At 40.8% G+C, this 25,573-nt stretch overlaps 1 protein-coding gene across 1 annotated transcript in view; it reads right to left on the minus strand.

The window, feature by feature from the left end:
* The window catches only part of FAM171B (family with sequence similarity 171 member B), a 63,848-nt gene that overhangs the window by 22,943 nt on the left and 15,332 nt on the right, over positions 1 to 25,573 (minus strand). The window contains exons 2-3 of the mRNA XM_059727241.1: positions 22,076 to 22,149; positions 18,385 to 18,482 (exon numbers count right to left, since the gene is read on the minus strand). The gene's annotated coding sequence lies outside the window, so the exon portion shown is untranslated. The remainder of the gene's footprint in view (positions 1 to 18,384; positions 18,483 to 22,075; positions 22,150 to 25,573) is intronic.

The following is a 25,573-nucleotide window of genomic DNA, read 5'->3' on the forward strand; positions in this document are numbered from 1 at the left end:
GCAGACATTATAATTATAGTGACTGTGCTGTGAATTGAGGGAACATTGGTAATATCTCCATGCAACACTTATTCTCAAGATGTTTAGCATTACTTTAATTAATCTTGCATCCTGGATTCCAAATAAGCTATTAAGGAACCTCTGCATAGGCAGCTGGAATGCAGTAGTGGAGGGAATACCATGCTAGCATCAACACAAATGAATACTTTATGAATAATAAAGTTCTTTCATCACTACAAATTGGAATATTTATAGACATTCATCAAGGTGGACTTTAAATAACCCCATCTTCCAAGTATTTTGGCTGTGGAGAAGGCTGAATTAATTAAAACAACATTAACATGCTTGTATAAAGAACAGGTGTCTTATTGTTTAACAACGGCATGTGTGTTTTTTTTCCAGCAGCAGAAAAATTTTTTTCCATGAAGAAAAATATAGTTATCAACTGCTAAACAACATATTTGAAGCTATTAAATCAATGCAACTGTTTTCTTTAGTATAAGAAATATTGTATTTGTACCTTTACAATTATTTCTGCCACTAAACATAATTTGCTAATCAGTGCCTTTGAATTTAATTAAATTGTTCAATGAATAAACTGCAGGCATTTGAGTGACACATGCTTTGTAAGCATGTCATTCTTTATATTTGTTACAGATACAGCACACATAATAAGTCAATCAGAGTGAAGAGGTACAACAAAAGCTGCCTTGGATCAGTCTAGTGTTAATTATCATAAACACAAAAATGATGCAACAGCCACCCACGAGTCAATAATACATGTTGTTGAATGTTTTCTCCAGCATTCTAAGAAGTAAATGCATGTACATAATTGAGTGGTACCTAAATTAGAAATCAGTATTCTTAAACATACTTATTAAACTCAAGAAACAGCTGAGTATATCCATACAAAAGAAAACATTTCTTTTATAGAAGATTTTCTCTAGTAGCTTTAAAGCATCCACTAAAGTTCAATTTAGTTACAGGGTATGTCTTTTGCCCTGTTCACAATATATGTAGTAAGAAGGAACCATATACACAAATGGAGTTTGAATAACTGATTATTATATAAAACATAATATACAATGTATACACTGCTTCCATGGCAGATGGATTCTGAAATGAGAGATAAAGACGACCACTAGAGGTCTCACTATTTATAGCTGTGATTCTCTACCAGGATGCCAGGAGGTGCGAAGAGATAAACCAGGTAGGAGTAGATAAGCAGATAAGCACAGACAGACTTAATTCCTTCCTGGTACCTCTGCAAGATAGTAAACACACTAATAAATAATTAGTTTTTGTAAATGGAGTTCCATTCAATTCACAGAAGTTATGAAGGGGTACTTTGAGCATATTGATGGGTGCCCTGAGTCCAATGAGGGGTGCTTTGAGGCTAAAACATTTGAGAACCGCTGATTTACAGATTTCCTACAGTGGAAAAGAAGTGGTCCAGGAAACTACAGGTCTTTTATTCTGACCTCAGTAGCATGCAAGACTTTTAAGCAACTGTTAAAAGAAAGAATAATTAAAAATACGGAGACAAATTGAAAATGGAATAATACAATATGCATTTACCAAAGGTAGACCATGCCACACTAACCGGATTGATATCTTTCTTTGAAAAGACAGCTGATTTTTAGATTTGTTGAAGGAAATATGGTAGAGATCAAAAGATTCCAAGTAGTTCCATGACACATTTGTCTCCCATTTATATTCCTCTCATTTAGTTTACTGCATTAATAAAGTCTAACCTATTCCTGGACTATAGCTCCCCTGCTGTACCCACAAATAACATAAATATAATGTATCAGGACTTCAGTAAATGATTCAGTAAGGATCCATATATAAAAATCAAGCTAAAGAAGATAGAGATTACTAGAACTGCAGTATGGATAAAGGAATTAGTTGTAGGCAAAATGAATGAATGTATCTAATTTTGAAAGGGGAGGCATTGTAGTGGAGGTATGTTACTACAAGTGTTAGAAGACATTGTCAATGCAGAGGAAGATCAACATGCTGTACAGGACTGGAGTAAGAAAAGAAAAAGAAAAGAAAGCCACAGAGCTGGAAGAGATTTGAAGGCCAACCCCAAGCACAAGTGCAGGATGTACTACTTTTACATTTTCCCAATGCAAATGCCTATCCAGCCTCTTCTTGAAAACTGCCAATGAAGGAAATGCCACACTTCCCTGAGCAGTTTTTTCCCCACTGTCTTACTGTTTTGAAAGTAAGGAAGTTTGTCTAATATTTAATCTAGATCTGTTTTGCTTCAGTTTAAACATGTTACTTCGTGTTCTGCCCTCTGCAGCAGGGAAGAACAAAAGAAGAGTTGAAGTTCAAGAGAACAGAATGCAAAGCCATGAATAATCGGACTTAACATCAAGTTCTGCTCTAACTGTTCTGAACCTGAAAGTAAACGAGGAATAGATGACCATGGGGTACCAACTGATCAGGGTGACCAAAAAAAACCCCCAAAAACCTGACTTGATGAAGTCACAGGAAGACAAATGTGAACCTATGATGTATCATTCCAGATATTTTCAAATGTAATAATACTTTTTATAAGGCAGTAGTCCAACCTCTGATAGAAATCCACGTACAATTTCTGGTCACCCATTTTCAAGGAAGATTAACACAAACAAACAACTGCAAAGAAAGGCTACAAGGATAATCATGGGACAGGAGATCCTAATCATATGAAAAAAGACTTAAAAGAAATATAATTATTTACCCTAACAAAACAAAGATTGAGAGGAGATATGATTGTCTAAATACACTGGAGGAGTGGGGTAGACAAAAAGGGGGCAAAAAGTTAGTTGTTGACACAAAAATAAATGAGCATAAGCTGGCATGAACAAATTTAGACTGGAAATTAGGCCCGTGCAAAGCGGCTAGTATTTGCTTTGGATTCGGCCAATTCAAGGGACAGCGATTTGATTTGTGGCAGAGCTCCCCCACACAGTGTGGGGATTGCCCCTTCCCCCCCCCCCCCGGCAGGAGCCTGTAAGTGGGGCCTTTTTTTTTTTTTTTTTTAAAGAACCAGGAGCTGGGGCCAGGGGAGGCTGGGACAGCGGGTAGAGGGAGCAGGCAAGGGATGGGGCATGGCAGGTATTTATTTGGCAAATTCCTTAAGAGGCTGAACTTAGCTACTTGCTAACTTGGTTGCTATCTCCCCATACTCGTTCTTTGTAAATAATGTTATCTTCAGGGCCACTCACACTAACAATACTGAGGATCCAACTCCTAGCTGAGATATTCTAGAGCTCCTTCTGTGCTAGACTACAGAATTTATTTCTGGGTTAACCATGTTCATGTTGTAATAATGTTGTGTGCCTCAGTTTACTGATAATAGTACACAAGGAAGCAATGGGTTAAAGGGACAGTGAAGCTTGAGCTCCTGGCTTACTCCACCTGAAAGAAGGCTCCTGGCTTACTCTACCTGAAAGAAGCGTATATCTATCTACAGAGACACGAATAGCATTGTGGATCATTCAATAAATGTGGAGTTTGCAGGTAACTACCATCCAAGGGAAGGAGAGAAATAAACATGACAATGGACGAAGCAGGAAGGGTCAACCAATGTGGTTTCTACAGAAGCCTCTATGAAGCCAGAGAGGAGCTTAGGTCTCAATAGCTTGAGAGACTGGAAAAGGAACAGCTGATTACAGTTACAGGTCTCCCTCCCTCTCAGGAGCTGAACTAAAGCTAATTCCTTGAGTCAGAGCAACAAAATAACCAGGGAAGGTCAGGGTTTCAAAGCTCAAAGGAGCCAGGGCTCTCCCCCACTGCTCTAGAAACTATCTCGGACTGGCTTTGGGCAGGGGGAGGCAGAGACGACCCTGGCAGGGTGCGGGTCCCGGGGCAAATCAGCCTGTGTGGGACCCAGATGTGGCAGCAGCAAGGAGGGGGTGGGGCTGAGTGGCAAGTGGCCAGACACAAAGCTGGCCTGGCTCCACGAGGCCCCCCAAAGCGGGGGCCCGGGGCACTCGCCCCTATTTGCACCCCTCCTAGGGACGGCCCTGGAAGAAGTAGTCTCAGGGACAAAACCAGGTCACAATGATCCAAAGCAACCACAATCTTGGGAAGACTCCCTGACACCTTTTGATTAGGTATGAAAGCTGATGGAACAAAAAGATCTGTAAAAGCCCCTGAGAGAATTGCACCTGTGCAATTACTGACAAAGATGACCATAAGACTGCTTGCTAAAGACCCTCTTGCAAACTCCTGAGAGGCAGAATTGACAATTGGCAAAAGTATGCCAACTGCTGCAGAAGCGCAGAACCAGGAATGTACAAAATGTACCTTAAATCTACCCTACTCCTCCCCTTCTCTCAGCTTCTCTACAAGCCCTATGTTGATCTCTGGGGGTAGGTCTACACAACACAAGAATTATTATAGCTAGGGGTCTACCTAACTCAAGGAGGTGGCTGACCAACCTCACAGGGAGAACGTGGGGCTGGCCATCATATTCATGGGCTGATCACAGCGGGTCCCCCCCATACCTCTGATTGGTCAAGGGGCCCCCAGTGGCCCTGCCCCTCACCACCGATTAGTGGTGAAGGCTGTCCATAATGTGGTCCCACCCCTCACCGTTAATTAGTGGAGAGGGGTAGGGCCACGTAACAGGCACCCCTCTCAGCCAAATAGCAATGAGGGGCACGGGCACCTGGGCAGCATGACCAGGCTGCACAGCTGGGCCATAGCACTGAGAGGACTGCAGGCTCACTCTGGGAAGCCAACTGTCCCAGGAGAGAACGAGAGGGAGAGGGGACAAACGAAAGAAGTAAAATAAGGAAAAAACACTTACCCACAGTAGGAGCTGCAGCGAGGCAGGAGCAGGAAGAGGAACCCGCGCGGCTCATCAGCCATGTCTTTATTCAACTAAAACCGGCCAGTGACATCACCAGTAATCACCGGCCAGCGACAATAAAAATGGAGAACGACGGAGTGGGAGAGAGGGAACGGACCAGAGGAGCGTGCGTGCGGGCGACGCACACCGGGAATTCCTTAGGAGGTACAGAGCCGTGGCCAAGGAGCCAGGAGAGGCTCCTGAGGAGGAGCATGTTGGTAGCAGCGGGGAACATGCCGATAAAAATAAAAACAAGGCAGAAGCAGTCTCTGCAGGCTGCAAAGACAGCAGCAACGAAGGAGAGGGAGAAGAGCCTACGAAGACCCACAGCGCAACAGGTGGGAGCAGTGGGGATGAGGAGGAGGAGGAGGAAGTAACCCCATGGGGAGAGCTTCAGAAGGAGCAATGGGAAGGGCGACAAAAGAGCAGGGCGCTTACCCTGAACCCAAAAGGTGGCCAGCCACATTTGGTGCGACCACGGGACACCCAGACGGGGCCACTCCAGAAAGGGGAGAAGTGGGGCAGCAGGGGGCTGGCGGAGAGAGTCGAAAAGGGTAAAGGACCACCCAACAACAGGTGAGTTATCTTGTGGTTTTCTTTGGTAATTTTGTTTTATGTTTCCCCACGTGAAGGGGTCGAGAGAGAGAGAGGACGGGTCTAGCTAAACTGAGTGCCTGGGGGGCAAGGACCCCAGGGCTCTGTGGTGTGATTTTGTCTTTTATGTTTCCCTGGGTAAAGGGGTTGAGAGAGAAAAAGAACGGTCCCAGTTAACTGAGTGCTTGGAACAAGAACTCTAGGACTCTACATTATGATTTAATCCACGAGACAGGGATAAGTGCTAACCAAGCACAGGTTCTACGGTCAGGTCCTCCTAGTATAAAGAGAGTCTGGGACAGGAAACAACTGAGAAGCCCTCAGTTGCAATGCAGAGAAGAGGGACTTGGCCAAGGAAACAGATCCAACTGGCTAGGTGGTGTAAGGATGGGGTGTAGGGGTGGCGGAGCCCCGTAAGTGACCATCGGGCAGACTGTGCGCCGCAGAGAGACCGCGAGGAGGCAGCCCCCCACTGGGAACATTCAAAGTTGTAGCAGGAGAGATAAGGGCAAACTACCTTGGGAGTGAACAACTACTCGGCCAGCAACGGAAATCTACAAGGCGAACACCACCCACTGCATGAAGCAAGGTGGCACGTGACCAGGTGTTCGAGTCCCAATGATCACATCAGCATTTTATTTTCACTAAGTTTTCTTTTCTTTTTTTCCTTGTGGATGTCACAGACATTGCCCGCTTTTGCAGGTAATGCCAGATTTCGCAATTTCTGGCAAAAAAAAAGTCAGGTAAAATACTATTTTTAATTTAGCTAGCACAGAGTGGCAGTGAAGATGTGATTGTATACACTTCAACATGGGCTAATAAGCCCTCTAGGAACCCAAGGTATGCAGTCCAGTTGCTAACTTACGTTTAGCAGGCCAGACCATCTTGTCTTATTAAGATTATTGTTCATGCTCAACTAAAATTAGCACAGTTCTGCCTGTGCAAACTATGCAACCCACAAACGGCTTTCTGGACACAGCATTAGAGAAGCAACACAACTAAAACAGAGGGTTTTAAATTGCAGCATTTCCCCCAGGAACTCTGTTACTCTGGCAATGAAAACAAGAACACGCCCTCCAGAATTCAATACATCTTAGCAAAAGCCTTCCTTCAAAGAACCCAACGTTAAATCAACACTAATGCTTCTCCTGAAGGAAAAAAGGTCTTTACTTGAACTGCCAAGGTATACCTAAATCTTTGACTAGAGTTTATGATGATAGGTACTTCAGAAATACAGAGATAAAGTATCTTATCTGCAATTGGTATCCTACTGTTCTCTTCATTAATCTCTCTTACTGATCACTTGTCCTTTATTTCTTACATGTTGTTTAATCTATCTAGTTTCTTTAGATTTCTTAATTTTGCTACCAGTAATGGAGCTACACCGGTTGCCTTTCAATGGTGGGAGGCTGAGCACAGACCTGCTTGCCAGCATTTTAACTGATGTGACATCTAACCCAATCCTGCCTAACATGCCCACACAGCACACTTTCTGTAGCTCTCTCTCACACCTAGCAGCCATTGAGCTGCAGCAGCACTATATGAATTTTCAAAGAATTTTAAAGAAAGTCTGATCACCACAGGTTCACATTTTAATACTTTTCAATATTCTATTCTTATTTTCACCTTCCTTTTCTTTGATCTCAGATTAATCTGACACCTAACTACCTTTGAAAGAGAGGGAGAGGGGAGTAGAAGGGGTAGGGAGGAAATTCCTGTCCGCACTAACCAAAGTGCTTAATTGTTTTAAATGTGAATATGCTTATGGAATAAGAGCTGCAACAAGATGAACACGGTCAAATCAAAAGCTATGCCAAATGCAAAAAGAAACAAACAGCTGGAATAAATACTGATATAATTACACAAAGATGATTTGGTTTCCCCCTTTTTATTTTAATTCCACAGTCAATTGTGTTTTGCTGTTCAAAATCTCTTCAGAAAGAAATGTTTGAAAAAAAAAAAAATCAAGTTTACATCCTCCAAGGAAACTTTCTTGTTCTCCAAATATAAATATGCTCTAAAATCCAGCTGTCATCCTGAACATTGCTTCTGAATTCATAAGGTTGCTATGAAATGCAATTCTGGACACCAAGTTTTCTACCATTAAACCTTATCTGGTGCTAAATCCAGACAATTTCCTAGCTCTAGGTTTTATTTTACTCAGTGGGGTCCACAGGCATATCCAGGATTTTCTAAAGGAGGTGCAGCACACTGCCCCTTATACTATGAGGGAATAGGGGTGAGGTGTGGCTGGAGCCAGCTGTGGATATTGGGGGGCTGGACAGGGAGCAAGTGGAGGAAGAGAAAACCCATCCACTGCCATTGCTATCCCTGACTGAGCCTGGCACTCCATGTAGCTGTAGCCCACAGCTGGGGTGGGGCAGAAGCTGAGGACAGTGATGGTAGAAAGGGGGTACAACTGTGCTACTGCAGTGCCTGCCAGTATTCCCCATTGGAAAGAGGCACCTGCACACTTCCACTGTTCCCTGCCAAGCCCAGCACATTACATAGCTGCTCCCTGCAGGCCATGGCTGGAGTGGAACAGGAGTGACTCTAGGGCTGCCCCCCATGCCCAAGTCAGCCAGGGACAGTGGCGGTGGTGTGGAGTGGGTTCCTTCTAGCACCAGACAGTGGCAGACACCTGGAGGGCAGGAAAAAGCAGGTGCAGTAAGTGGAAATGTGACCTCCCCTGCCAAGAGGCAGGGGGGTTCTGGTGCACCCACATCAGATATGGACAGTGGCAGTGGAGGTTGGAGGAAGGGTGCAATGACATTGCCACAACCCCCTGGGTCTACCCTTGATGGAGTCAGGTCCTTTAGAGAAACCTAAATTCCATGAAGTAATGCAATTGTTCAAAAGCCTTTTTTTTCTTTTTTTTTTTTTAAGTGGGTATGTTCTATTTTAGCAAAATTATGTTCGAACAACAGCTGTGATAACTTGATTCAAACATTCAAAGTTTTGCAATATCTGCAAAAAGAAACTATTTGTCTTCTCATTTTTTTCCTTCTCCTCTTCCCAGATTTCCCTCAGCAAAACAGAAACTGGGAACATTTACATGAAATGTTTACTACAGAGTTGCCCAATTAGCTCTGCAGTAAGCGTCTTGGCATCTCCATATCAGGATGGAGTAAACTAATTTACTTTGCCGCAGGACAGTACTTGTCTATATAAAGTACTATCCTGTGGTGGCGTTATTTACTCCGCAGCAACACAAGTGTGAACAGTGATGGGGCTGGCTAGGGCACAAGGGTTTTTCAGTGCAGGGGCAGTTTTCTGGCTAGCCCCCCACTGGAACACCCTCACGCCCCAGCAAGCCCCTCTGCAGCACACTGATCCAGGTCGGAGCAGCCCCAGGCTGGCAGGCTGGCCCCTAGGGCCTCCTGCCAGGCAGGGCTGCTCCAAACCGACTGAACGTGCTGTGGTCCTGGGTGCACAATTCAGCCACAGCACCCGAAGCAATAAATGCTGGCACAATATGTGCTGGAATTTATTTCTGTGTGCTAAATGCATCTGTAGATGCACCTACTGTCAACTTAATATACAGTCAATTTAAAGAGGGTAAAAATGCAATTTAGGTTCCACACAAGCACGTTTGCCTTACCCATTTTGTCAATCATATTCTATCTTTAAAAACATTTTTCTCTTGCCTTGTAATGTATAAAGACCTACTCAAAAGAGGGGAAAACCAGACAGCCAACAAAATGCTGCCAAACACACAAAATAAAATGAAAGGCTATTTCTCTCTCTAACCTCATTTCTTTTGGCTATAGCCATTCTGGGAGCCATTTCTAATGAAAATAGGTAAGAAATTTCAGACACATGTATGATTTTGTGTGGCAGCATAGGTTTATGTTTTTAAAGGAAGACTGTATACTCAAGGACTCTGAAATACTGTAGTAAGGGCATTACATAAGGACAAAGTGAGAAAAATATAACACTACTAATATTTTGGCTCTCTCACAGGTTTCTGTAAAGTGATAGAAGGTGTGCTGCTCAGCAGCACATTAGCCTTATTCAAGGCTAATTTGAGACTCATTACCTCTTACTTCCTTGAAAAATGGAAGGGTTTTTTGTTTTGCTTTTTTACATCTCTCAATATTCTAGCTGGAGGGGTAAAGAAGAAAGGATAAACATGGCCGATGTACACTGAAACATATACAGGTCTAATACACTGGAGTGATTACTGAATCGCAGCTCTCCAGTATGAATGGATTACTCCTGTCACAGTGCTATTACAGCAAGGGCCTGAAAGAGTAATTACCCGATCAATTATTCTCCCACGTAAATACTTCTTCACCTAAGGATATAAATACCGATGTCTTTACATCCACTACTAGTTTGATTGTTACAGTTGGTCACAGATGTTCTTTGACAAAAAACAAACAAACAAAAAAAAACTTTTCACAAATGTCGCAGAGAAAATTTTCCTATTTACTTTAACCAGCTCTAGTAACAATACTGTTAACATTATACTCTTTCTAATTGTAAGCAAATTCAATTAGTAATGCAAATCATTATAATACATAATGTACATATCTTTTTCTAAGTGCTATTAAGACATGTATATCTCTCCTTAGTTGGGAACATTATGCAGATTAAAAGTGTCACTATTTTTCTGCACAAAAACTATAAGGTGCCTAAAAGACTATGCATTTTCAGTTTACCTTAAAGAATACTGTAGTTATTTTTAAGACAGCCTTGCATTTTTGTAATTCGGAGAGACGTTCACATAAAGACTTCATTTCAAGCCTTGGGTGAGAATGCAGGGCAATGAACTACAAGTGTGTTATATTATGAACAATAAAATGGGCTGAATAATATTACAAAATTATGAAGTACTGCAGGCTAATCATGTTATAATACTGAAGTTTTAGAAAATAAATACCATCACCCAACTTAATAAGCTTTCATGTTCATTTTGGGTGACCACAAATATAGGTCATGAATCTACACAGATAGGCTGTATCTTGATATTAAATGGATTTGACAAAACTATAATTAGAAAGATAAATTCTTAGTTATCTTGATTGTCATGATCTTAAAGGAAACAAGATTTATCTCTTGGCAAGTCTACTAGAAATGCCAATGTTTTGGCATTTAACCGCTTTCTTGTGGACTATGTAAACTATTTAACGACTTTCTTCTAGACTATCACAAAAAATGCAATTAACATTAATTGATGGGTAAAAAACAGCTAAGACTGGTATGTTCAGCGTTTCTATCATTTTTTGTTTTTCAAAATACTTTCATCATAGCTAATAAAATATGGAGATTATTCCTTGCATTTGTATGAGCAGCAGCAATAAAAAAACCCCCAAACAAACAAATTAGCCTATTATTTGGGCTTCTCAGTATTTTTTCTGACTGACAATTTCAAATGCCTTGCACAAACAGACAGAAGTAGTTAACTGTGTTAGTCTGAACTCAGGAAAAAGGCAGGGTAGAGCTGAACCTTACAAACTAAATCAGACATATCTGATGTATATCCGACTGGTCTATGGCACAAATCTACCCTGCCTTCTGGTTAACTATGAGATAATAAGCATGGAGTCACCATGTAAAGCGAGAATGAGTATTCTACAATCCTACTCACATAATCATAACCTAATAGAGTAAATGTGTGATTTTTTTTTTTTTTTTTTGCATTCAGTCTGCAGCTACTTATCTCCCTGAATTTTCCTTGAGGCAAATTAGTTATATCAGCTATATACCTGACTCAGCAGAGAAAACAAAATACTAGAGTGACTGTTGGGAAGGATTTGGCCATGGATATGCAAATGCAAACTTCAAATAGACACGCACATTATTTATTTAGCAGAATATTATGGAGCTGTGCCAAATAAAGAACACAACTTCCATTTTGCTTCCACTTCAAAGCAATAGCCATTATCAATGGATTAAATTAAAAAAAAAACAACACTTGGGATTTATACGAAATTGATGTTTTTACTGTGTCTGTGCAGTTTGCTTATATTTCTAATGACACTGCCTCCAATTCCTGAACAGCTGTTGTCTGTATTCTCTGCTGCTCATATCAATGCATATCAACACTTGGGAGATGGCTACATTATGGTTCAACATATTCCAGGATGAAGATAATCAGTCTCAGTTGTCACTTGGAAAAAAAAAATCTGTTGTGGAAGGAAAACAACAAGAATATATGAGCCAATTATGGTTTCATACAGGGATCTCTGGCAGGTATTTCCCAAATCAGACATCAGAAAAACAGAGTTTGCATTAAAGCCCTCATAGAATTACTACAATAAGATTTTATAGCTGAAGAAAGAGGGGAAAATTCCCTGTTACTCACAACAGTGATATTTGTCAACAGAACACAAGGGAAAAACTAGAAAATCTTCTTGGATGAAAAGACATTCATCTCAAACTTTAAAATTTGGAGGATAGAGGGAAGGTAATATTTATCCAAGTAAATGGTTATGTTTGGAATACTGCCAAGATCACTAGACCTAGACTGACTGCTCATGTCCTGGCAACATCTAGATGGACATTTGCACTTTTCCAGGACTTAACTGTATTTGGGCAAGACCAGGGACCATGTGAGAAAAGAAAAAAAAAAAATCATGCATTTGAAAGCCTATCATACCTCTAGTACTCTCAGATATGGTCAGGAGGGGCAGAAAAGTGACTCCAAAACTAGCAGGTGGTATTTCAACAGGAACAAGACTGTAACTGGAGTGGAATCTCTCTTTCCTGGTTGCTGTGGCTCAACTTGGCATTAGTAACTGTGATGTTTCTAAGCTGCAGTAGGCAAGGAGCAAGTAACATGTTTCTGCAGGAGCTAAGCATCCCTTTGCTACCTATTACTTTCAGTACCCTACAGCTCCCTGCTAGTGGTCCATGGCTCCAGTAGCATCTTTTTGCATCAGACCCAGGCAGCTGCCTTTATAAATTCTAGTACCACTGACTGACTGGCCAATAGAATGAATGGGACAATAAGACTCCTAAATGCACCTAGCTTAGGAGAGATGTGGCAAGTGAGGCTGTAATACCACTCTGATTTGAGATCAAACAATGACATTTTTCACTATTTCAAGTTGTGACGTTTTTCCCTCTACACCTAGCAAGACAGATGAACAATGCTAACTATTAACTTAAATGGAATTGTAAGAGAGCCTTGGTTTCAAACGAGCAAATACATTCTAGGCATACAAAGTTTCCTCCACATAGTAAGTGTTTTATGCAGTGGAGAGAATGGGAGGTAAGATTAACATATTAAGTATTTCATCTTGTAAGAGGCTTTTTCCTCATCTTTGCTTAGAAAAAAAATATCCTAGTTGAAAATGCAAAGCTGGCTTAAAACTGTCTACAGAAGATTACCACCCTATTGGGAAAATGAAAGCACCATGCTGTGAGATTTCTTTGGTTTTAACTGAATGACCAATCATTGTTTTTTCATACTTCACAATTGCCTTCAAAGAACATGGTAGTTCTGTTCAATCTAATTAGATATATGAAAGGTGCACTGACCTGTAAAGAGGAAATCAGATGTTCTAAGAATATCAGGACTTGCCATGCATTAGCAACACAGCATGTACAGTAATCATGCAGGGCTGTCAGACAGGAAGTTAACTTAGTCAATATGCAAGCCCAGGTCCATGACAGAGATTATTTAAAAAAAAGGCCCCAAAGGAATAAAATTTGTCTCCATAAAGCTATAATAGAGAGTAGCAAATTAAGCATATTTGAAAAAGAACCTATTACTACCTTCAAATCTTTAAACATGTGCACACACACACCATATTCTTGAAGGTGAACTGTGACAGCAACTAATTGACAAGAAGCTGATTTAATACTGCAGTAAGCCTCTTGCTACACTACACTGCCATTCAGCTGTTACTCTCCATTTTTTATTTCAGTACAATGCACTGATACCCTACAGATTTCATTGCTTTGCACAGTGCATAAAATGACATAATAAGTGACCCTTAAAATCTAATTAAATGAATTTATGGTTATGTTCTGACAGTGATTACTAAATACAGGGATAAGCTCTCTTTAACCAATTTTCAATTTGCTTTTCACAGATATTAAGTTACCGGCAAATCCAACTGAAAAGACTAACCTAGATTATAGCCATTTGTTAAATTCTTTTACTATTGCATGTTATTAATATAAAAGCGCTATTTTTTCCAAGAATATCCTGCTTTTCTGTAAGTCTAAAATATGACATATGATCTCAAAATAATTTTATTACAATATTTTATTTCAGAAAAAAAATAAACTTATCTGTGAGTTCTGCACATTTTAACTGGTATCACTGGCATTGAATTATGTTGTTAATGTAAGCCCACATATCTCCTCATATTATATAAATAATAATTTAGATTCTTAAGAGCAGATCTGATTCCAAAGCTAAAATAGAAATCATTGGTCAAAAAGATTTTAATAAGTTAATTTTCAAAGTAAAAAGTAACATACACTAGCCATATGGAAATAAATTGTTTTATTTATATATTGTAAAAGAAAAAGAACTCACTGATGGGAAATTTGACTTTCAACTATGAAGAAGCTATACATTACATAGTATAGACCTACTTTATTTTGGCTGTGTAAAGTACATAAAATACAAACTGATACTATGAGAATATTTTTATTGAAGTAAGCAGCTTCCAAAACTGTAATTTAATGGTATTTTGATATCATTTTAAATGCAGGATGATCCACACTTCCATTCAAAAATGTTTTAGGGGTTTGCAAATGCAAAAAAAAGGTTGAAAACCACTTTTCTAGAGGAAGTACAGGATACAGACCAGTGTTCCTGGAAAACTGGTAGAAATAATCATAATAATAAAAAAAGAATTGTTCAGCACATGGATGAACATGACTTGCTGGGAAGGAATAAACGTGCATTTGTCAAAGGAAAATCATGCCTCACCAGCCTACTAGAGTTCTTTAAGGGTGTCAATATGCTGCGGATTGGGACCATCCAGTTGATACAGTATATCTGGACTTCCAAAAAGCCTCTGACAAAGTCCCCCATTGGAGGCTCTTAACTAGTCATGAGATTACATGGAATGTCCACTCATGGATTAGAAATTGGCTCAAAGGTAGAAAGCAAACAGTGAGTATAAATGATTAGTTTCCAGGATGGAAAGAACTAAATAGTGTAGTCCCCGGGAATGTCCACTCATGGATTAGAAATTGGCTCAAAGGTAGAAAGCAAACAGTGAGTATAAATGATTAGTTTCCAGGATGGAAAGAACTAAATAGTGTAGTCCCCCCCAGGGATCCATGTTGCAACCAGTACTGTTTAACATACACTCAAACAGCATACTCAGAAGGTAAAAACAATAGAGCTATTAAAACAAAATTTATCTTCTTTCAATTCTATGCAACATTCAGAGCAATTAACCACTTGAAATAGGTCTTCAAGTTTAATATTTCTGTGGGGATGTGTCTTCAAATTCCTGAATAGAGAGCACTTTCCAGCAGGGACTCCAGAGCAGCAATAGGATTTCACTAAACAGCCCAAAAATTCTTCTAAGTACTAAGAATAATAGGTTCAATATTTTTTTAAAATTCTGAGTCAGCATCAAGACAACTTCATTCAATGGTCCATCAGCTCCTATACAGCACTAAACAGCACTTTAAAAAATGTCCTTAATTAAGAAGCACATAAAACTCAGGCAGTTCTCAGTGCTCCACTTAACACAAACTGAAAAGTTCTAACTTTCAGAACTCTTTTTTTCCCCAAAAAATATTCCTCCCCCACACTGCACCCTATATATTTCAGTCTCTGGTCTTGAAAATACCCAAGATTCGCATTATCAATAACAAAAGATCCCAGAGTGAATACAACAGTAAATGTACTTCCGAGACTTCTGCTGGGTCCACAACCAAACTTGCACAGTTTATACCGCAAAAAACAACTCAGGTAAATAATTTACACTTTAAGGCTTAAATTCCTATCAGCTGGATGGTCTTAAAACAACTGTCTTCAGAAACAGGATATTTACTTGCAAAAGATGCAAACAATAGCATACAGGAGAGGCAATTTTTGAACCATTTGTTTTAAACATAAATTTCATCCTTGCTTTCATTTCTTCCTATTCATCTTCACTGGTTTCTTCTTATACTTTCTCCATGTCTTTCTGGTCCTTAGCTTAGAACAACTCCCTCCACCCTTGTCTGCCAACTAGCCTCAGGCCTCAGTTTATCCTGATCTTCTGGAGCATCTTTACATGTGCCCTGGGGTGGAGGTGGAGGGACACTTTAATTAAAGCACCTGCACTGTCTTGTGTATTCAGCTTCCTGCGCTTCTAAACAGCAGTGAGGGCACTTTAACTCAAGCTAGTTCAGCTCAATCGAGTCTGCATGATAATTAGCACACATTAGAGCAGAAGCCCGTAGATTTGACTTTAGAAAAGCGGCCCTCAACAAACTCAGGGAACTGGGAGGCAAATCTCAGGGGAAAAAGGAGTCAAGAAGAGCTGGTTGTACTCAAGAAGGCAATATTAAGGATGCAGCCGCAGACTGGCCTAGTGAAACAGTGAACTCTTCAGCTAGTTGAAACTCAAAAAGAATCCTACAAAAAGTGGAAACTTGCCCATATTATTAGGGAAGAATACAAAAAGTATTGAATAGGCATGTAAGGAGAAAAATCAGGAAAGCCAGGACATGAACTGAGATGCAGCTAGAGCAAAGGGCATAGAAGGCAATAAAAAAAATAGGAATCTGCAATTATTTCAGAAAGACCTAGGAAAGCATAAGCCCCTTGCAGAACAGATGGTAATCTAGAAACAGATGATGAAGAGAAGGCTGAAGTATTAATGCCTTTTTTACTTCAGCCTTCAAAAATAAGATAAGCTATCAGGCAATGAGTAAAGTTAACAGCAAGCATAGGAAAGGAGATAAGCAGCCTAGCATAGTTGAAAACCAGGTGAGTGGTTACTTAGAGAAGCTAGACACATCCTAGAGTACTCAAGGAACGGGCTGTGTGAAGTTTTGCTGAGAGTTTCATTTCGAAGCTGTTTCAACAAATTTCGAGCTTGAAACAGAGAAACTGAAATGAAACAAAAAGCTTTGGAACAGCTTTGAAACGAAATGAGGGCACTCGAAACATTTCAAAAATTTTGAAACTTTTCAAGTGTCAAAGCAGCCTGGTGGCAGGAAGCAGGGGAGAGCCAGGGCTGTGCTCCAAGCAGCTCTCCAGCCCCATGGAGCTAATCCCGGCAGTGACAGGCAGAGTGCAGCCCTGGCTCTCCCTGCCTCCAAGCTGAGCTCTGTGGGGCTGGAGGAGCCGATTGGAGTTCACCCCTGGCTCTGCCTGCCTCCTGCTGCTAGGCTGCGCTCCAATCGGCTCCACAGCCCCAAGGAGCTCATCCTGGAGGCATGAGGCAGAACACAGCCCTGGTTCTGCTCGCCTCCCACCGCCAGGCTGTGCTCCATGTGGCTGGTGGACCCAATCGGAGTGCAGCCCAGTGGCGGGAGGCAGGCAGCGCCACAGCTGTGCTCCACCTCCTGCCACGGAGCCAAACTCTATGGGGCTACAGAGACGCTTGGAATGCAGCCCTGGTTCTTCTCTGCCTCCCACCACCGGGCCGGCTGACAGGAGGCTGCCACTGCTGCCTGGGGCCAGCAGCAACATTAGTCTTCACTGGCAATGGGTGCAGGCTGCACCCAGCGCCAGTTCCAGGCAGCAGCAGCAGCCTCCTGTCATCCTGCATGCAGCTCTGGGGGCTCGTGCAGATTCGGGGCCCCCAGGAGGAGTCCGGCACAGCCCCACAGTCCTCCTGGGGTGCAGGCTCCCAGATCTGCACACTGGATGACAGAAGGCTGCCACTGCCAGCAAGTGTCATGAGCTTTGCTTTTTCCAGTTTGAGGTGCAGTTTCCGAGAAACCTCTACACCTCTTTGAAACTTGGCAGGCTTCATGCCCTCAAAAGGGGCTACCATCCCTGCAATTTTCATACAATCAGGCATGAAATGTCAAAGTTTTAGGCATTTTTCAGGATTCCCCACTATAGCCTATGGGTGAAACCTCGAAACAATGAAACAAAATGGGACAGTGCTTCAAAATTAGATAAAATGACAAAACGAAACACTACCCCTTCAAAATGGCGAAACGGACATTAAAAGAAAACGATGGTGTCTCGCACAGCCCTACTGGTTATTAATTTCAGTCTCACTGGCTTTGAGACCTATGAGACCTCATGGAGGTCAGGTGAGGCCCCAAATGACCAGGAAAGCCAGATATAATAATGATCATCTTAAAGAAAAGGAAACAGGAGAACACGGGATGTTTTCATTAGTAAGCTAAGGAAATACAGTCTAAATAGAAATTCCATAAGGTGGGTAGGTGAATCATCATGCTCAAAATGAGTAGTCAATGACTACGTATTTAACTGGGAAAAGGTATCTACCTAGTGAGGTTCCCCAGGTTCTGTCCTGGGTCTAGAAAGTCTTAACCAGGGTGCTGAGGCTGAAGTGCTGCAAGACCTTTTGAAGGGTGCCACAAGGTGCGAGGAGAAATGCAGGTGTGAGGAGATAAGTGCAGGCTCAGGCTCATTCCTGACTAGTTGCTGCCCCCTTGCCCAACCTCTGCAAGGAAGTAAGCAAAGTAATAAATCATTTATTACTTTAAATGTGGTACTGCTCTATGCAAAAGTTATGGTAGAGTGCCTCAAGTCAAATGAGGGTTGCCTCTAGTCTAAAAGCAAGGCTTTCCTAAGAAGAAAGCCTATAAAATAACTGGGTTTATTTACTGCAGAGAAGAGAAGAGAAGAACAAGGAGCAGTGGTCTTAAATTGCAGTGAGGGAAATTAGATTGGATAATAGGAAGAACTTTCCCACCATGAGGGTGGCTAAGCACTGGAATAGATTACACAGAGAGGCAGTGGAATCTCTATCTTTGGAAGATTTTAAGAGCAGGTAGCAATGCAGCTAGCATTTCTCTAGGGTGGTTTAAACAGAACCTACCTTGAATGGAGGGTTGGAAAAGATGACTTCCTGAGGTCCCTTCCAAACCTTCTTCTCTATGATTCCCAAGATATCCATGTCCTCCTCTCCATGTTGCTCTGCCTGATAATAGCATTTGTAATAGATTATGAACCCACAGGGAAAGAATCTTGTTTTCTAAAGCAGTAGGCATATTTATGGAAGTACATAATCACTGCAAATTCAGCAAATTAAATGAAACTCAAAAAATGAAGTGTGTCAATTATAAACTATGAACTCATCACAGAATAAACCAGACAGTTCTATAGATAACTGTTAGATCCAAAACAAAATCCAGGGTCCTGGAAGAAACTGGTGCTAGTGGGTGACATTGTCTCATCTGGTTCAGTAAAGAACCAAAAAGTCCCAATCTTGGTCCCACCAGGAAGAAAAGATTAAAATACTACGATACATAATGTAGAACTATTGGGATCCAAGAGCTCTCTTCTTTAAGCTGCATAAAAATTCCTGCCCTGTTCAGAATCTATTTTAATTACAATATAAGGATTCCAAATAAAAGCTATTTTTTATTTATCCATATCTTAGCTATAATTTTATACATGTTTTAATGCAAGGAAAATGTTCTTAGGTATACAGTGTGGCATAACTGAGGAAAATACTGGTTTATCTAATAATTTTACAAAAAAAAAAATGCATCTGGCAGACAAAAACACTGTGGATTCATAATTCAATTTGCTTAGAAAGAGGACAATAACTTATGATCACTTCTGAAGAGAAAAAAAATCTTTAGAAAACTATATAGCACTGAATTTGCTGACATCTCTGCAGTCTAAAAAACATAGCATAGACAACTATCAGGGTTAAAAGGTATCATCACAGGGGTGCCCAAATTCCCTTCTCCTTGCCCTACCTTTTATTTTTATTTATTTACAGTGATGGAGATAGCTTATAGAAATTATTTACCTATACCACAGAGATCTTGACCATTATTTAAACATAGATGCCTAAAACAATGCCCTTAAATTCCATAATGACAATTAAATAAGTGACCTGTTTTTCAAAGCACCAACTACCCAGCAGTACCTGCTAGGTCAATGACAGCACCTGGCTACTCATTTTAGACAGATGAATTAGGAGCTTAACCTTAGACTTCTATTGAAGCTTCTTAGCCTTTTGTTTCTAAGCTCTTCCTCCATTATTTTTAGCAGTAAAACTAATGGTGCCAAATTCATCCATGATTCCTGCCAAATTCATCCATGATTCCAAGGGAAGTTTTACCTTAATCAGGACTTAATGTGCTCATTGACACTGAGAAATTCATTTTGATAACTAAAAGCATTATCACTAGCTTGTCTAATGTGAGCTAGTGAAATGGCTTGGAATACTTCCAATTACATATTCCATGAACAGGCCAACTACTCAATGGCATCTATATCCCTATATAGTTTTAAGCCATGGCATTCTATTATGAATACATAAACAACCTTTCAGCACTTACAGTCATTTTACTGTTCTAGGTAGGAATGAGTCAGAAGATGGCCTAACTTCCAAAATAAGCACTGAAATAATCTTAGATAAATAGCTTTGAACAGAAAAAGACTAGGAAAGCTTGATGCATAAAATTAACAGCTCCTCAGAACTATGATAGAAGCAAAATAACTTCCTATATGAAAAAATAATGTAAAATGCTACAGAATAGCTAAACACCCTGGACCTCTGGATTTAAATGATCTATCTGTTTTCAATAAGTTACAGAAATATTGATTGCCTAGGCACATTAACATTTCACCTGAAATACATCACAAGTCATAAATTTAAGAAATGGACAGAACACATATATTATTTATTACAGAACCTTGCCTTTACCCACCGGCTCGGTAATCTAGTTGTCAGTAGCAAGACTTTCAATTAAAGCCTCAGTCCAGATGTTCAGTAAAACAAAAGCAGAAGATTCATTCTAGAAACTATGGTGAAATTAAGGCCCTGATACTTCAAATAGCTCCCTCACACTTGCAAAATTAAACAAATAGGTTGTAAGTATTTTCAACCTTGTCACCCATATCATACTGTAACCTCTATTATTTGCTCTAAATTCAAGACAAAACACAATGTATAAACGGCTGACTGGTAATTTACAACACAGAATGAACTAGAGTGTTATTCTTAATAGTAATTTTAACATATAGATAACATAGTGGCAAGTGATCCAGGTACTTCCCTGCTATTAAAGTAACTGCAGCATATACAATTGCATAATATACAATATCTTTACATGAATAAATATTTGATGATGTTCAGGACCTAGAACTCCACACCCCTACAGTAGAAGCAGCAACTGGAGGACTGAGTCCCACAACGTCAGCAGTCATAGACTTTGAGTTCCTGGGGAAGGTAGAATGAACCTCCCCACCACTCTCCAGAGTTCACTATCCCATGCCTAGCCCCCATACCCACCTCCAGAAGGGCAGAGGAACAACAAGCTCCTGCAGCACTCTGGGAAGAGAGCTGACCACTAGAGAGCTGAAGGGGATAGGTGGGGAATGCAATGTTCATCTGAAAGAAGCTTGGTGGTCTGGGTTCCCTGGAGGCTGCCCCCAATTAGCTTCCCCTCCCTCCAAAAACCATTGGGAAAGGAGCAAGGCCTCCCATGGCAAAAACCCCAAGGAGCGGGGAGACCCTTCCATTCGACCCTTCCCCACCCATGCTACTAGGTGCAGGGGCTCCCAATTTCCACAGCTGGGCTGTACCCGCTGTAGCAACAACTCCAGGGAGAAAAGTGCCCCCTCTAAATCTGCACCCAGGGAGGATACCTTCCTCACCCTCCCTAGTTAAACTACTGCATCAGGGTTTTTCCCAGGGTTCAAAAATGTTCTAGTTACACTTCTGTCCTTATATGAGAAATGGGCTTATTGACAGCACTGACACATTTTAGGTCACATGAGGAGAAAAAAAATGAAGTGATATATGCTACTGCAGAGGCAGGCAATTATTTTGGGCAGAGGGCTGCTTACTGAGTTTTGGCAAGCCATCAAGGACCACATGACAGGCAGCCCAGGGCAGATAAATATTAATTTATTAAAAATTTTAGGGGCCCTGTGGGCCAGATAGAATGGCCTGGCAGGCCGCATCTGGGACGCATTTTGCTCACCTCATGCTACTGTAAGAGTCAGCTCTACTAGAGCATTAATACATAGACCTTCTTCAGTACACTCTCTACATGACTTGTTTAAATACAGTAATTCCAGAGATATTATGAAATATGACTAGCTAAATTTAAAAAATTGCTAGCAGCTATAGTATATAGTTACTAGAAACTTTACAAAACAACCTAATTTGGTCTTTAATGTTTTATCTTACATCAACAGGAAATCTATAAATTCATGTTAATACTGAGTGCTTTCTCTAGGAGAAATAAGAATCAACCATCATTTGAACAGTCATCATTTGAATCATCTGACCCTAGCATTCTTTCCTGCCTAGGCAGGGGGTCGGACTCGATGATATGCTGAGGTTCCTTCCAAACCTAGCATCTATGAACGTGTGTCAACTTCAATAGGTAGGTTCCTTCTGTAAAACAGCAGTTCATTTTTTGAAGGGCATGCAGTTTTTTTCTTAAGTCCTTAACATAAAAGAAAAACTTTTTTCCCCTGTGATATTTCAAAGGGTTTTGATGAGCCCCAAAGCAAGCTCCCATTTGCTGTTTTCTGTTCACTTGCCTAGATTACTGTCTCTCCAGTTCTTTGCTTTGCTCCTGCTGTGTGACAGGTAAACACCTCCTTGAAGGGCCTGAGAGAGACATACATGAGAATGTTATCAGGCCACTCCCTCTGGTAAGAAGTACAACAAGCACTCAACCAAGTAAGGACACAACTCTTCCAGTATTGCTTAATTCACAAAGAAAAACACAGAGATTAAAAATTTAGAGAAAAACCTTCTCTTACAGATATAGAATTCTTATGAATTAGGTAGCATAATATTTACAGATATATGCGATTTTCAGGATGACATTGTGTAAAAAGCTTTTCGAATGTGTGTATTGTCATAGTTTTGTGTTACATGTTTACATACTATTTTTCCTTGCCTCATTCAAGTCACAAAATAAAAAATTGATTAAATTGTATATGCTTGGGGTATAGAGCATATATTACTCATTCAGCAAGTTATCAGAATTGTTATTAGTGTTATATTTCATATATGTATCTTCACTTCATATACTGCAAAAATTAGAGAGACTTTAGTAAATTCTAGGTGCATCACAGTGAAGTTATGCCTAGTTGAAAAGTTGCTGTGGTAACAGTACTTTTATTTTTTTGCTCTTTGATGTAAATCTTCAGTGCAACAGTTAGATACCTAGCTGCATAATTTGTAGAATGTTGATTACTGTGAAAACTAAAAGATTATCTTTCCTGAAGACAAAGACTCAGCATGGAAAGAAAAAAATCTGTTCTGGAAGTTTTCAATTATTCAGAATTACTTCCTTTAATGCACATAAAAATCTTCTCTCTAAATTTAAATGTCTCAGCGTTTCTGATGTAAGCACTCTGTAATAAAGCAATACGACCTTATATATGCATAATAAAGATAAACTGGAGAGCTGCAAGAAATCGAAAGTACTTTAACATAAGTTCTGCCATCACAACCTCCAAGACACTGAAAGAGCATGTACATCTTAGGGATGTAAATATCATTAAAAACATTATCCATTTAACCTCCTCCACATATAATCGGCTAAACAGTTAACTGATAACACAGCAGCTTGTACATGGCTGCTGCTGAGAGCTCCCTGGGGCCTTTGATGGCGGGGTGGGGGGTAGAAAGTGGCAGCAGTGGCAAGCCCCATCACACAACACAACCCACATGAAGCTGTGAATGGCAGCAGCAGGAAGAGGGCTTTCCCAGTCCACTGCAGTCACTGGTGCACTGGGACGGAGGGAGCACCTGTGAATGAGCAGCTAATTGCTTAATTGAGGAGTCATTAGGTCACCTACTGTTTTCCGCTTTAAGCTTTAACCCCATAGGTTATGGGTACTAATCTCCTCCCCTCCATGCCCCGTACCTCCTCCGCTCGCTCCTCCCTCCCTCCCAGCTGCCTTCCTGTGGCATGGCACCATTTCCCTTCCCTGCTGGACTGCTCCCCGCACTAAATGTTAACCAGTAATGCATTACCAGTAAAATATACTTATTGTTTAACTGTCTAAACTCCCCCATCCCTAGGATATCTTTGTACATGCATATCAAAGGGGCAGGGGGGAGGTTGTTTAGGGACACCTTTTTTATCTCCATCCCCTCACTGGCTAATGCTAAATCTGTGCAGTTCTTACTTTTTTTTTTTTTTTTTTTAATGAATGTCCATGCAATTTTATCTTGGAATGAAGTTGATGGTACAGAAAAGAATTTAAAAAAATATTCTCACTAAAAAGTACTGAGCTAAGAATAATGGCATTGCATTCTTTATCAATATCCTGCAAATTTTTTTGCAAAAGGCTATTACATAAATAGCATTCTGGAATACAGAGTGTATATTTCCTTATGAGCATCATCATAAAACCACAGAAGTTAGATATGGAAAGGTGTTATTAAATCATCCAGCCCTTTTATTCTGTCAGTGCAGAAATGTTTCCTATTCTTTTTGTTTTCTAATTTTGTATTTTTTTAATGGAACAAGCATTTCCTTTGAAGGAACTATACCATACCTTACAAATCAGACAGTGTGTGTTTTCTTATTCTAATACTATCAGGGTAAATTTTCAGAGTGGAACAGGCCTTAGCTCATTCTGATTCTCATCAGCACATCCAGAGCTTCTCTGGAAAAACCCATCACAACTCTTTAAAAATATAAATTCCTTACTTGCATAATGAATAGAATTAATACATTAGAAAATTAAATTTAGTTTGACAGCTGCAAGATGTCAAATCATGACAATTTCCACATACTAATTTCCATGCACCAAAAGCCACAGGAAAACAAATAGTGCCTTCTTGAAGCATGACATTTAAATGCCCTAAAGGTTTCAAGCTCAAGACAGATGTGCTTGTATAAACTCAAATAGGAGCAATATAACCAAAAGACTAGTTAATCAAATGTCACTGCAAATTTCTTATCAGTTATAAAGAATATCTGTTCAAGAATTTCATTAAGGATAACCACACAATATTTACAAATATTTGCAAAGAACCTTTACTAAAACAAAAATGATCAGCAAATATAGTAAGATCTTTGTCCAGCTACAGCAGTATTTATTTCTCAGACAAATAAGTTTGGAAGTAGACAGAGAATGTGACACTAGGAAGTGTCTTATCTTCACTTAAGTCTTGTTGTACCTGGAGATATTCATAGATTTCATAGACATTAGGGCTGGAAGGGACCTCGGAAGATCATCGAGTCCAGCCCCCCGCCCAAAGGGCAGGACGTCAGCTGGGGTCATAGGATCCCAGCAAGATAAGCATCCAGTTTCATCTTGAAGGTGTTCAATGAAGGCGCTTGAACAACCTCCGGTGGCAGGCTGTTCCAGACCTTGGGGGCTCGGACAGTAAAGAAATTCTTCCTTACGTCCAGCCTGAAACGATCTTGTAGTAGTTTGTGACCATTCGTCCTCGTCATCCCTTGGGGCGCTCTGGTGAACAAACGTTCCCCTAGATACTGGTGGTCACCCCTGATAAACTTGTAGGTGGCCATCAGATCACCCCTGAGCATGCGCTTTTCCAGGCTAAAGAGCCCCAGGGCTCTCAGCCTGTCATCGTAGGGTCTGCTTCCCTGACCTCTGATCATGCACGTGGCTCTTCTCTGGACTCTCTCAAGCTTCTCCACATCCTTTTTGAATTGTGGAGCCCAAAACTGGACGCAGTACTCCAGCTGCAGCCTCACTAAGGCCGAGTACAGGGGGAGAAGCATCTATGGATGCAAGCCAGCGTTTTGGTTGCTTTACTAGCCGCAGCATCGCATTGCAGGCTCATGTTCATCTTGTGGTCAATGATGACCCCCAAGTCTCTTTCTTCCATAGTGCTAACCAACATAGCACTGCCGAGCCTATAAGGATGCTGCGGGTTTTTTTTCCCCAAGGTGGAGAACCTTGCATTTATCGGCGTTGAACACCATCAGATTCTCATCCGCCCACTTGCTGAGCCTGTCCAGGTCAGCCTGGATCACCCGCCTGTCTTCTGGTGTGGATGCTTTGCCCCAAAGTTTGGTGTCATCGGCGAACTTGGCCAG

This window comes from Alligator mississippiensis, chromosome 4 (genome assembly GCF_030867095.1).
Source record: "Alligator mississippiensis isolate rAllMis1 chromosome 4, rAllMis1, whole genome shotgun sequence".
In the NCBI taxonomy this organism is placed as follows: Eukaryota; Metazoa; Chordata; order Crocodylia; family Alligatoridae; genus Alligator; species Alligator mississippiensis.